The sequence below is a fragment of the Anthonomus grandis genome, chromosome 2, assembly GCF_022605725.1.
Source record: "Anthonomus grandis grandis chromosome 2, icAntGran1.3, whole genome shotgun sequence".
Lineage (NCBI taxonomy): Eukaryota > Metazoa > Arthropoda > Insecta > Coleoptera > Curculionidae > Anthonomus > Anthonomus grandis.
Genome location: NC_065547.1, coordinates 44635425 through 44647948, shown reverse-complemented (window position 1 = coordinate 44647948; position 12524 = coordinate 44635425).

Here is a 12524-nt window from a genome sequence, read left to right as displayed (position 1 = left end):
ACGTCGTTGTTTTAAATGTAAATTACTACTGCTACCATCTATAGTAAAAAAATACGTTGTAAAAACAGCAGAGTTTTACAACAGTTGCGATACAGGTGCAGCACGTCGAGTTTGGTCGAAAATAAACGTCGTTGCAAAACCAACTAAATTTTGCACTAAAAACAACGTTGCAACTAGTGAAAATAAGAACAATCTCAACTTAGGCGAATGCAAATTGTTACTTGGGAAGAGCGTTTGCAAATGGTTCATGAGTAGAAACGAGATAAACTTCACCTAAAAAATAACAGAATGAAAATAGACCTGGGGACATCTCATGTAGTTGTCAGAATTAATGACGCTATATAACTGACGATATTTAAAGAATGAGATCATGACCAGTATCAAATTTGCATTGCCTAATAAGTATAATTACGCAATTTCAGGAAATTTTACATCTTGCAAAGGGGTCGCATTTGCATATAAAGCAATTGAAGGATGGGAGTGGGGTGGGAGGGTCTGCTTCGTATATACGAAGGAAAATATAGGTAATATCGATGGTCCCAATGCTCGGGCGTCATTTCAAAGCAATATTCTCTAATAACCCAATCAAAATGTATTAATTCCAAGAGCGTGTCGAAGTCGTTTTGGGAATTGAGTTTTCCCGAATAGACGCTCGCTCTCTATGTGTTTGTGTGTGTGTGTGTGTGGATTTTAACTTTAATTTTTTCCCGTGCTTTTTTTTTATACCGTGGTCGTATGGCGCGTGATTGTAATTGGGTTAATATCGAGGATCGGATACAGTTGTTGACGGGTATCGCGAAATTGGAATTGAGATTTGAAAAGAAAACGTTTTTTTTTTTAATCTTGATAACCCTGCCACTTTTATTTATATTGGTTTCATCAAAGATTTTATTTACTTTAAAATTAAATTTACTTTCTGTATCAATTAGGTATCTTTATATATACTTAAATCATTAAATCATTAACTGAGGGCTTTTGCCAATGATACCCAGATGTATCTTCACTTCACTCATCAGGATTATTTGTATGCATCTTCTTTAATAAATCATGACCTGAATTTACTCAAGCAGCTTTCTTCTTGCCATAATCTGAAACTTAACCCTCTTAAATCAAATGTTATGATTTTTGGACCTAATAAAGATTTTCTTAAAAATAATTTTAATATGTTATTAAATGATGTTTCTCTTCCCAAGATGGATCGTGCAAAATGTTTAGGCATTATCTGACAACGTAACGTTGCGTTACAGTTTGCAACGTTGTCGCGTCGAAAAATTGCCAATTGGGATATCTCTCACTAGATGGAACAACTAATTATCCATTTTTTTCATATGGAATTGAATTTAAAACATTAAAAAGCAGCCATCAGACGAGCATTTTGTCGAAAAGTCGCGCCACAAAGTTACGCCCGAAGGCCACAAACTGTTCGAAGCACAAAAATTTTTCACAAAGACCTGTTATTAACATGGACGGCATAACGTTTTAGTTCTATGCTGATAAACAAAGTAAAAAGGACCGAAAAACCAAAAGTCGCCCCCGGACGTAATGATGTTTTAAAATTAAATTTTTTTCCGTGTCGTTCTCGACCGACTGCTACGACGATGGTTTTTAATAAAAATCACAAAAAAGTTATTAAAATCTGTTACATTTGAGTGGAGTACAAAGAGAAAGATATCTTGCGTATCGTTTATTTTTGGTTAGTTATTTAAATTGCTTATTTAGTATTGTTTTCGGCGAAATGTTCGGCCATCAAAAGCAGACTTCTGGTTATAAAATAAACTCAAAAATATTTATTAGGTTTTTTTTTCTAGGAAGATCAAAACAGTAAAATTTGAAAAACAAAATAAGATAGCGAACTTGGACTTATGTAAAAGTTGTCTATATCAAATTTTAGATCAAATAAAATAAAATAAGTGTGAATTAAAACAATTGAAAATAATCAACTAATTTACTTACACACTACTAGAGATATTTATTTTTACTAGCTTGTGACTAGTTTATGTTCTTTGATGATTCTACTTTGTTCTCAAATGAAAAAAAAAGATTTTTTTTTAAATTATAATAGCAAAATAATAAAAAGTAAAAAAAAGTTTAGAGCTTAATTGCTGGCACACTTTCCCAGTTATTGGCACATTGTCCACTACGCACCTCAAATATTAATGACTAAACATTTTATGATAATATTAATATAATATCGGTTTGGTAAAAAAACAACAATTCATCTTGATTATAACATGTAATAGCACTAAAAGTAATATCAAAATAATATTGTTTATAAATAAAACGAGCTAATATTTTATAATTTCTTATAAAAATATTTACAAAAAGCAGCCTAAGACTTAGACAAACAAGAGGCACAAAGAAATTTACTTGACTTTTTTATATAGACCTTTCTTTTCCAAACATTCTACATGATATGTTCTCGTACAATTTTTACACCTAAGTCTTGGTTTCGACCTGTTTATATTTTTCACGCAAACATAGCAAACTTTATTTTGTAACAAATTCTTCATTGATGAAGTGGTTGCCGTCAAAGGTGTGCAGAGGGAAAGACGTTTTTTTGGCGGAGAACTGAAAATGTTTCTAACATGGCTTTGATGATCATCTTTCCTTGCAGTTAGAGTCTTGCCTTTGTTTTCCATTTCTGTCTTTTTTGCAGCCTGTCGCTTGAGTATCTCTTCTTTTCTTTGATTCTTCTGCTCTTCCTCTTGAAGCTGTCCTTTTTCCTCAACAATCTTTTTGAAACCCGACGACGAAATAACGTAAGGCATTTTGGTTACTGCTCTTTTGCCCTTCCTTTCAGGTGTTTGTGGTTTAGGTAAAAATAATTCTTTCGACGACAAATTATCAACTGGTGTCAGAATTTCGCTATCAGTATTCATCTTTTCATTGGCGTTATTCTTCTGCTTTTCTTCTATATTTGTGTCGATTACCTCAATAACTGTGGGTTCAATGGTGAACTGTTCTTTATTTAGGCCTGCATCTTAGGATATTATAATTTTCCCCTTCTAAAATAATAGACATATTTGCTATTTCCTCTTCCGTATAATTTGTTTCAAAATCGCCTTCTGCCATTTGCCTAAAGGATGTTGAAAAAAGATCTTCTTCAAGGCTGCAAAATTCTCGTCGTCCGATGTCATTCCCGCCTGTCCCAGTTCCATAAATTTTCTATCACCTATTAGCTTTTTGAACAAAGTCAAACTTATTTGTTTTTCTGATTGGCCTTCACTAATATTTGCTTCTGCTTCTCCTACACTATCAATAATATGGGTATTTTTTCCTAGTCACTTGGTATAGTCTATTGCATTGGAGTCCCAAGGAAATAATCCACATACATTAAAGCTTAGTTAGATATAGTTGTTGCATCAAGTTTTTCTACTGCCGTGTACAAAATATGAGCAAAATCTTCCTTTCGTAGTTTCATGAATGGATGATTTATTCTCCAGTGCAGAACCCCATAACGCCAAACATTTTTTAAGGGTCTGAAACTGGCAACATCTGCGGGTTGAAGAATTCGAGTGGAGTTGGGATATAGGGCTATTAGGACTATCTCCAGCCTAGAGCATAAAGTACTTACTTGGTATGTGACATGTGTTTTGTGTCCATCAACAAATACTATTACTGGAAACACAACCGCAGATTTGATAAGGCTGGGAGGCAAGACAAATTCAAGGAAAAATAAAAAAGTTTCTGATTTCATCCAGCCGCATTATCAGTTAACGCATACGCTCATCCTTCTGGAACACTGTCCTTCACCGATTGTGGAAGTCTCTTGTTTGGGAAGATGATCATCGGCGCTGTTATTGTACCCGATTCTGAGAAGGTGAACATCACAGTGAGATTCTGTTTCGCATCTCCCATATAGATGTGGGATATGATTACGAAGTAGACTTCGTAAACGTTCTTGGAGCCTTTTAGAGCAACGACTTGTCCAAGTTTTGGCACATAATAAAAGTTTGTTTCATTGCCATTAAAAATTCTGCTGGGAACCTTCATGATGTCAAATAGATCCTTCTTTTTTAAATAAAATTCGATATATGTGAACCACTTTTTAATATCGCTTTCCTCTACATTTGCTGAAGCTGAAGTAACCGCCTCTGCAATTCGATTTGCTAATTCAGGATGCCGCTTTAAAAAATAGTTGAACCATTTACTGCCTGGTAAATTATTTTTTAATGGTGTTCTTCTATCAATTTGATTTAGAAATGTTTGAACAGATGTTTGAATGTTAATTTTACGCCTTGAGAAACCTTTGCACTGACTATCAATGATCCATTCTTTTAAATGAATCTCCTCCACCTCTGTCAAGTATGTAGACGGACCTTTTTTTGAATTTTTTACTAAGTCTGAACTGTAGGGTTGCCCTTGAAATTCCATACTTTCGAGATGTTGCCTTTTTTGATTCTCCTGATCGAATTTCTTCAAGAGTTTTTGAACAATTTTTCTCGCTATATCTGGTGGAGCCATTGGGGCGATTCTGTTTTCGTTTTAGAGCCATCTTAAAAAAAAAGGAACCTATAAAACCTCTATACTTAGGTATGTAAGTTTTTTCTTGTTGAAACACAATATATTTTATATGCCATATTTTTTTAATTATAAACACCGCAGATGTAACATGGAACGAGTTCCCTTGTTACATCTGTTTAGATACATAAAATTTTAGCAATTTTTGTATAACAAATGCCATTATTTTATTCATGATTTTTTTAAAATATAAATAAAACCCTGTATGAAAATACAGTCAAATAATTCTTGGTTTAAAAAATATACAGGGTGTTTAATAATTGAGAGCCTATAATACAGGTTTAATAATATAATATAGAGTGTTTGATTTTGAGAATAAAAGTTAATAGGAATATATGTCGTAAGCCTTAAATTTAAAAAATAATGTTTAAAAATGATACCTGGTGAATTTAACAAAAAAAATAATAATGAAAAAATTTAAGACAAAACTCATTGCTTGAGATGAGCAAATAAAAAAATAGAATAGGGCGCCAATGATTAGGAGAATATTATTAGCAGCAATAATCCAATAATCGGCATAGGTGCGAACTACTGACAATATAACATTTTTCTCTGCCTCTCATTGGCACCCTACAAGTTTTAATTTATATCGAAAAATATGTATTTTTTTAAACGAAAAATCATTCTAAAGATAGTTAACAATATCAGCAACAAGAAAAATAACTATTTGATTAAGAAGTCATAAAGTTTTCACGTTAGTTATGAGTACCAAACCCTTAACAAAATCATAAATTCTTACTTTGTTTCAGTTTCACGCACGACACGTCAAATTTGATTCGCAATTTTACTTAAGGAATAATAATACCGCGTTGACGGTTCACTAGTCTCGGCGATGTAGCCAAAATTACCTTAATTAATAAGTTAATATTATCAGATTCATTTTAATTTCTGCCAAAAATTAAACGGGGTGCCAACAATAGGCTGAGTGCCAACGATTGGGTGTTTTACCCTATTTAAATTTCACGCCAATATTCCGAACTTTACTGACTAAACGATCAACTGACGATGCGACTCCTTATATACTCGGCTGAACGCTGTTTCCGACGAATCTCGCCAACCTTCGAGACGTCGTGCGGTGTGCCACTTGTGTCATTCCGGAATGGCGGATAATCAGCTGGTTTCTCGGTGTTTACAAAATCGTTATAATTACACTTACAGGGCTTTTTAAAATACTTCATTCTAGGCAACTTGCACATTTGTTATTATCGAAAATATACTATCTATGTAGAGAGTGAACCGACTTCAACGAATCGAACTTCACGATTCTATAATTTTTTTGTAAAATAAATTAGATATTGAATCATCGACGCAAAGACGACGTTAAAACTGAATAATAAGATTTGAAAAAACAAAATAAGAAGGCAAACTAGGACTTTTGTCTAAAATGTCTAAAAAAGATTGAAATCAAATAAAATAAAACAAACAAAGACACAACAACAGTACTCTTAAAAATTTTAAAAATAAATCAAAATAGGAGCACACAAATATACATAAATAACCATGCTATTAAATATGTCTCTTCTATGTATAAAAGACCTGGATTTACTGGAATTGTAAAACTTGTAATTTTAAGCCTAAAGGTTACAAGATGAAAAAAGTAATAGTTTAAAAAAACTTAAAAAGCACATTTTTATTGCTAATCGAGCTAAAAAGAAGGAAATAATTTTTAATTACAAAAAGCTTTTATTACAGTAGTAGAAGGTCGGACAATCAATTATAATTAATTACCTCAAATAAAAATTATAATAAAATTATAAAATATATAAAAGCCTTTTCTTAACTATTATTTATTTTCTACTTTTCAGATCAATTAGCAATAAAAGCGTGTTTTTTTAAACTATTATTTTTTTAATTCATATTCGTTTATTGTACTTTAAGCAATAAAACTTTATGAATGAAAGTATTTTGATCACGATAAATTCCTTATATAGTTGCCAAATTTTCTTACGTAAAATAATTTCGAAATGTATGTTCTGATTATTTCTTTGTAAGGAGTCACTGTAAATCACGGTTATCATATTACATCTTATATAAATATTAATTAGAGTAACCTGCGTTTATGAGACATATTAGAACCCACGCATGTGTAGAGAATAAACAGAAGAGAATGCAACTACACTAAAGACATTTTGGTATCAGTTATACAGAGCCGCGTGTCCAAGCAAGTTCGAAAGAGTAAGTTGTAGACTCCAGAAATCAGTAAGAGTCACTCTGAGAGCGCAGGCATGCGCAGGTCGCGCGCCAGCTCTATCTCTCTTACTCTCCTATAGAGGATCTAAAAAAGAATTTATTAATCCTGGCAGTCCTAATAAGGACAAAGGGAAGCTGTTATCAAATTATTGCATTGTCATCGGTCCTTGATACGTGTGCAAAGTTTTAAGTTGATTAGACTTTTAGAAACCAGTGAAAATTAAGTTCAAAGATTCCGTTACATACATACATAGATACTCCCGTGCTAATAAAAGCATGTTAAAAAGAGAAGATTAGCTTTTCTACTCTAATAACTACAGATATTTGACCGATTGTCTCGAATTATATTCCTTAAGTTGACATCTAATTTCTATATAACCAAAAATGTCAAAATGATTTAGTTGTATGTCCGTCAATGACCCTGCTATTTGCGAATTTTTCTATTCATATTTTTTCTATAATCCGTCAATGCAATCTTTCTCATAAAATTAGCTTGGTATCTAACAGTGTTCGCGGACATATGCAGAGCCGTACGAATTTCTTCTGATTTTGATTTTACCTGTTTTTCATTGAAGTTTTCAGCACAGATGAGTGGTTTGTGTTTAAACTTGACGTATTTATGTTAATGAGAGTAATGAAATAATTCATTTTACATTAAATGGAAACTTATAAATAGAAAAGCGCCATAAAAGATTTTAAGTCCGGTTCTGTTTTTTAAAAGAAAAATAATTTTTGCAGGAAAAAATTGGTTTAATAGACTAGATTATAAATACATTGTACATGGTGGCCAACTAAGAATGCGAGGTACTGTATCTCGGAACGTACTCATCGCAGAGGCTTGCGGTAAAAAATATTATTACTAAAACGGCCAAGAGAAATACCTGAAAAATATTTTTAAGTTTCTAAATTGACCGCTGTAACTGCGATCTTGAATCTAAAAAACAGCGGCATTCTAGAGACATTCAAAATAAACCGCAAGCAAAATGCTATGCGAGAGCACATTGGAAGAGGCAGTCTCTTTACATGGCCTTCACGATCGCCAGATTTAACTTGTCTTGATTTTTATTTATGAGGTTGAATAAAGAGCATCGTGTTTCAGAGTTAACCTACGACCAGAGGAGATAAGAAAAACCGGATTTGTAATGCAATTACGCATATATACTGAAACTGCAGTTCTGTCTACCCATGAGAGGCTTCAAGAATAGATAGATTCAAAATGGTCAATTTTTTGAACATCTACGGAGACAGTAAAAACCTCTTTCTTTTAAATTAGTACTTTCCAGGGCCGCAAATTCATATAAAAGAAAATTCGAGAAAAATCAATTTAAACAATCGTATAAAATTGTCTTTGAGCTATTTAGGTACTGGCAACTATCTCATATCGACTATTATAGAAAGAATCTTCTTAAAATAAAAAAACTTTTTGCTAAATAATGATTAAATAAATTTATACAACATAAATTAATTGATAAAATATTGTTTAAAACTAATCAAACTACTCAAAAACAGATTAAAACTGCCGAAAAAAAACTTTAAAATACCCTATGTCAGTAATCTCTCCGAGAAGATTGCTGACTGATTGATTGAACTTAATGACGATAATATTAACTTTCAAGAATGAAAACGCTTCCAAACGGTGCTTTTCAAAATTAAAAACAAGATCTTCAAAGGAAATTTGTTGAAATTCCATATAGAAACATATAGAAAATTCCGTATCTAAAATTCAATGTAGTGAATGCACACCATCGCATTATAAAAAGAGACTCTTAAGTGAAATGATTGAAATTAAAAGACATCCATGTAGCATCAATAAAAAACAGGACGTTGAAAATCTAAGTAATGCTTATTTTAACCTTATTAGCAACATAAAAGTCTATTCGACGAACACCTCGTACCTAGATACAACAAACTTATCTATGTTTGTTTTTTCTTTTATAAAGAATTGGTAAGTTGATTGGCTGCTTGAAACGATTATCCAAATTCATCTCACAATATATTTGGTTATAACATAACAGAAAAAAAAATAAATTAAAAAACTCTGAAGCACGGAAGGATCTGTGAATTTCTTATATTGATTATGATAATACAGTTATTATTATTGACGAGGACGATCTACAATATATGTAAGTGTATATACAAGTTTTTCATTTTGATAGAATCTTCCTTATATCATCTATTGTGACCTTTTGGTTTTAACGTTTGGAAGGTTTAGAGATTAAAGTTTGGAGATTGTATGGAGTGTTAGTTTAAGTGAGTTTTATAATAAATTTTCAAAATAATTCATTTTATTTATAACTTAATTGATGATTTTTAACTTAATGATTTTATTTGCTTTTTATGTTTTAGAGTCCTGAGGATGATCTCACAGAGATCGAAATGTCGATAAAATATACAATTGTTCGCCTGAACTAGTTTTTTTGACCTATATCCAACAAAAAATAAAAAATCAGCAAATTTATATCGAGATGGAGTTTTCGCGAGCCTGGCATCATTTAGCTATTTTTTCATTAAAAAAAAAATTCCAATACATTTAATTTCTTTGAGAAAATTTACCATTTCTGTCGGATGTTCAAAAAAGTCCTCTGGTGTCGACCTGTGAAACTAACAAAACTTCGAATAGTAAAACAGTTAAAGCCCAAGAATGGCTCTTTTTAAAGAACACGTTGTGTTAAAGTCGACTAAGCCATTTCTAAGATACAGAGTGTTTTTCACGGAAACCTTTGAATAACCCTCCACCACTTGTTCTACAGCAAAAACTGTTGACTTTTTGTTCGACAGCAATAACTGTCGAATAAAAAAGTTTCAGATAAAACGAAAATAAAAAGAACATATAAAAATTCACGAAAACTTTAATTTTTTAGATTCAAGATCGCAGTTACGCCCCCTAGCGGTTATTTTAGAAAAAATATTTTCCAGGTTATTCTCTTGGCCATTTTAGTAATAATATTTTTTATTTCAGGCCTCTACGATGACTACGTTCCGAGATACAGTACCTCGCATTCTTAGTTGGCAAATCTGTACATAAAATTCGTAAACATCCGGATTACACCGCTCAGAGAGAAAATATACTACTGTTGAGGGCAACTATACTAAATCAGCGATTTTTGGTTTATACAGTACAATTGTTGACTATAAAAACAAAAAAACGTGTATATTACACCCACGAAGTACTAGTAACTAGTCAGGTGATTACCATTGTACATATGGAAGTAGTAGTAGTTAACACACTTGCTTCCATACCTGTAAGTGGCATAGAGACAGGCATTTTATAGTTAAAGCTTATAATTTTTACACGCCGTTTTTTCCACAGTTGTAAGGGTAGAGTTGTGGGTTAAGGCCAGATATGAAACCAGAAAAGGGATTAATGGTCGAGAAACAAGAAAACTCCATATGTTAAAGGTTTAATAAACAGACTATAATAATAGACAGACTTTCTTGTTGAAGAAAAATAGGATATTCAAGAAATTGTGAGAATAGAGAAAATATTGGAGGAGAAAGAAAAAAAAGGAAAAAAAAAGGAAATGAAGAAAGAGATTATCAGCTAGAAAACTACTAAAGGGAATCATTTACAGGAAGCAAGATGATGAAGCTTTGATACAAGATTGATACAGTCAAAAGCTTTTGACAAGTCACAAGCCGCCGCAACCCCCTCATCACTATTTATAGCAGAATAAGAACCTTTTTTATTGAAATTGTATAAGGTAAAACCCCCAATGATTGGCACTTCAACCATCATTTTTACTTTTCTTATGCTTAAATTGCGTTATTTTTTTAAAATAATGAGCTGTACTCTTTTTAAAACAATTTTACAACATAACTAAGTATTAAATTAATAGGTACATATTTAATAAAATTTCGACAAAATAATTAAAAATGTATAAAAAATCCCTGTTCTCGTATTATTGGCACTTTCAGATCCTCTAATTGGAAGTAGCCCTTCCTATTATTGGCATATCCAAATTGCGAATTTATCAACGTTTCTGCGTACTATAGGTTATTTGTTGTAAAAACTGTTTATAAAATAAATGCACAAGGGTTTCTTTTTATTCTCGTATTTTTACAAAATATAGGATTTGAACATTCTATTCTTAAACTAAAACTAACCTAAAAAGAAAAAATAATTAATTGTTAAAATAAGATTCTAACAACACTTCTTATTTTTTTAACAGACACTTAACTCAAAAAGAAACCTAACCTACTTGCCCTAATTTTATTATGAAAACAGTAATTTTTTTAGGAACTTAGTTTTGGTGCACGTTTTACATAAAAACTTATCAGAATAAATTTTTTGCTTTTTTAAACACTATACATGATACATTCGAATACATTTTTGGCATTTAATGTCAGTCGCGCTTTTGGTAATATTGTTTGTTCAAATAAAACATAGACCACTAGTTTGAGCAATATTATCATTTTTTTTTCAGGACTTAAAAATAGATTTCTTACATGAGAATTTATTATTATTTATTAATTGTTATTATTTTTGGCATCTGAAGAATAAACGAAATTCCTACTTAATATAGTACAAAATTATACCGTACAAATAAATTAAAAACTACTTACCGCATAGTATGCCTTAATTTAGAATATTTTCTGAACCTCCTCTATTTTAGATTTTTTTTTAAATAATTTATTATATTTAAAGTCAAACGTAATATCTTTTTTTGCGTTCCATAACAAGACTTATATTATAACAATAATAGGAACAAACTTAAAATTTAATACCATTTATTGGCATTATAAGAAAAATTACTTAATAATAAAAAATTGGGTTGTTTGATATTAGTGTGTAATTTAATTATCTATCAATTAACAAAGAAACATTATATATCATAAAAAGCTTTTAAAAATAAAAGAAAACCATACCTAAAAATTGTTATAAATAAATAAAACTGACTAATTACAAGAAATTGAACTGCTTATTAACTTATCTTGATTGTATTAAATAATCATTATTAGTATTTTTTAAAATAAATATAAGTATATCGATAAGGCATATAAAGCATAAAAATTAATAAAACGTTAAAAACGACAATTAAAAAGAAAAAAAGGGCCAATCATTGGAACTGCATTTTCGCGCCATTTTCTTCCATTGGTACCACGTGCCAATAATAGGAATAGACGCTAAGTTTGGTTCCTAATATTGGCATCGTTAAAATAATTACTAAATGTAATTCTAAAGGTTATTAAGAATGTTTTTAATATAAATTGAACCCATTTTAGTGCTATTGTAACATTTCAAAACTATTTTTTACATAGGTATTTCTATAATCCAGACTGCCAAATTGACGTTGACTAATAGAATGCACTAAAAACCTACCGCTTTTTTGTCTGCGAACACGCACTGTTCAAAATCGAACTTGCAACTGAAGATCTTTCTAACCTAATTTCCCCAAAAATTAACAACATTTTTTAAAAAGGCAAATAATATAATCTAGGGTCGATCATTGGGTTGGTGCCAACCATTGGAGGTTTTACCCTTTATTATCATACCTTTGTACTTTCTATTTAGAATAGTAGTTGTATATAAGACTTTCAATGCAGTTTTTTTGCATTTTATGAAGATTCTTGAGACTCTAATTGATTTCTTATCATGGATAAACCTATAGTCTATTGTCTATTGAAGATCTCTGGAATAAAAGCAGTTCAAGAACCCTCTACTAAAGACTCATTCTCAATAATATTAACGTATTTTCAAACTGTGTTCTTGCCCCCTTCAGCTTAATTCCTGTTTTTTTTTTAATCTTAACCTCCCCAACCAAACAACTTAAAAAAAAACACAAAATATTCCGATTTGCTTACTCAATGACCAA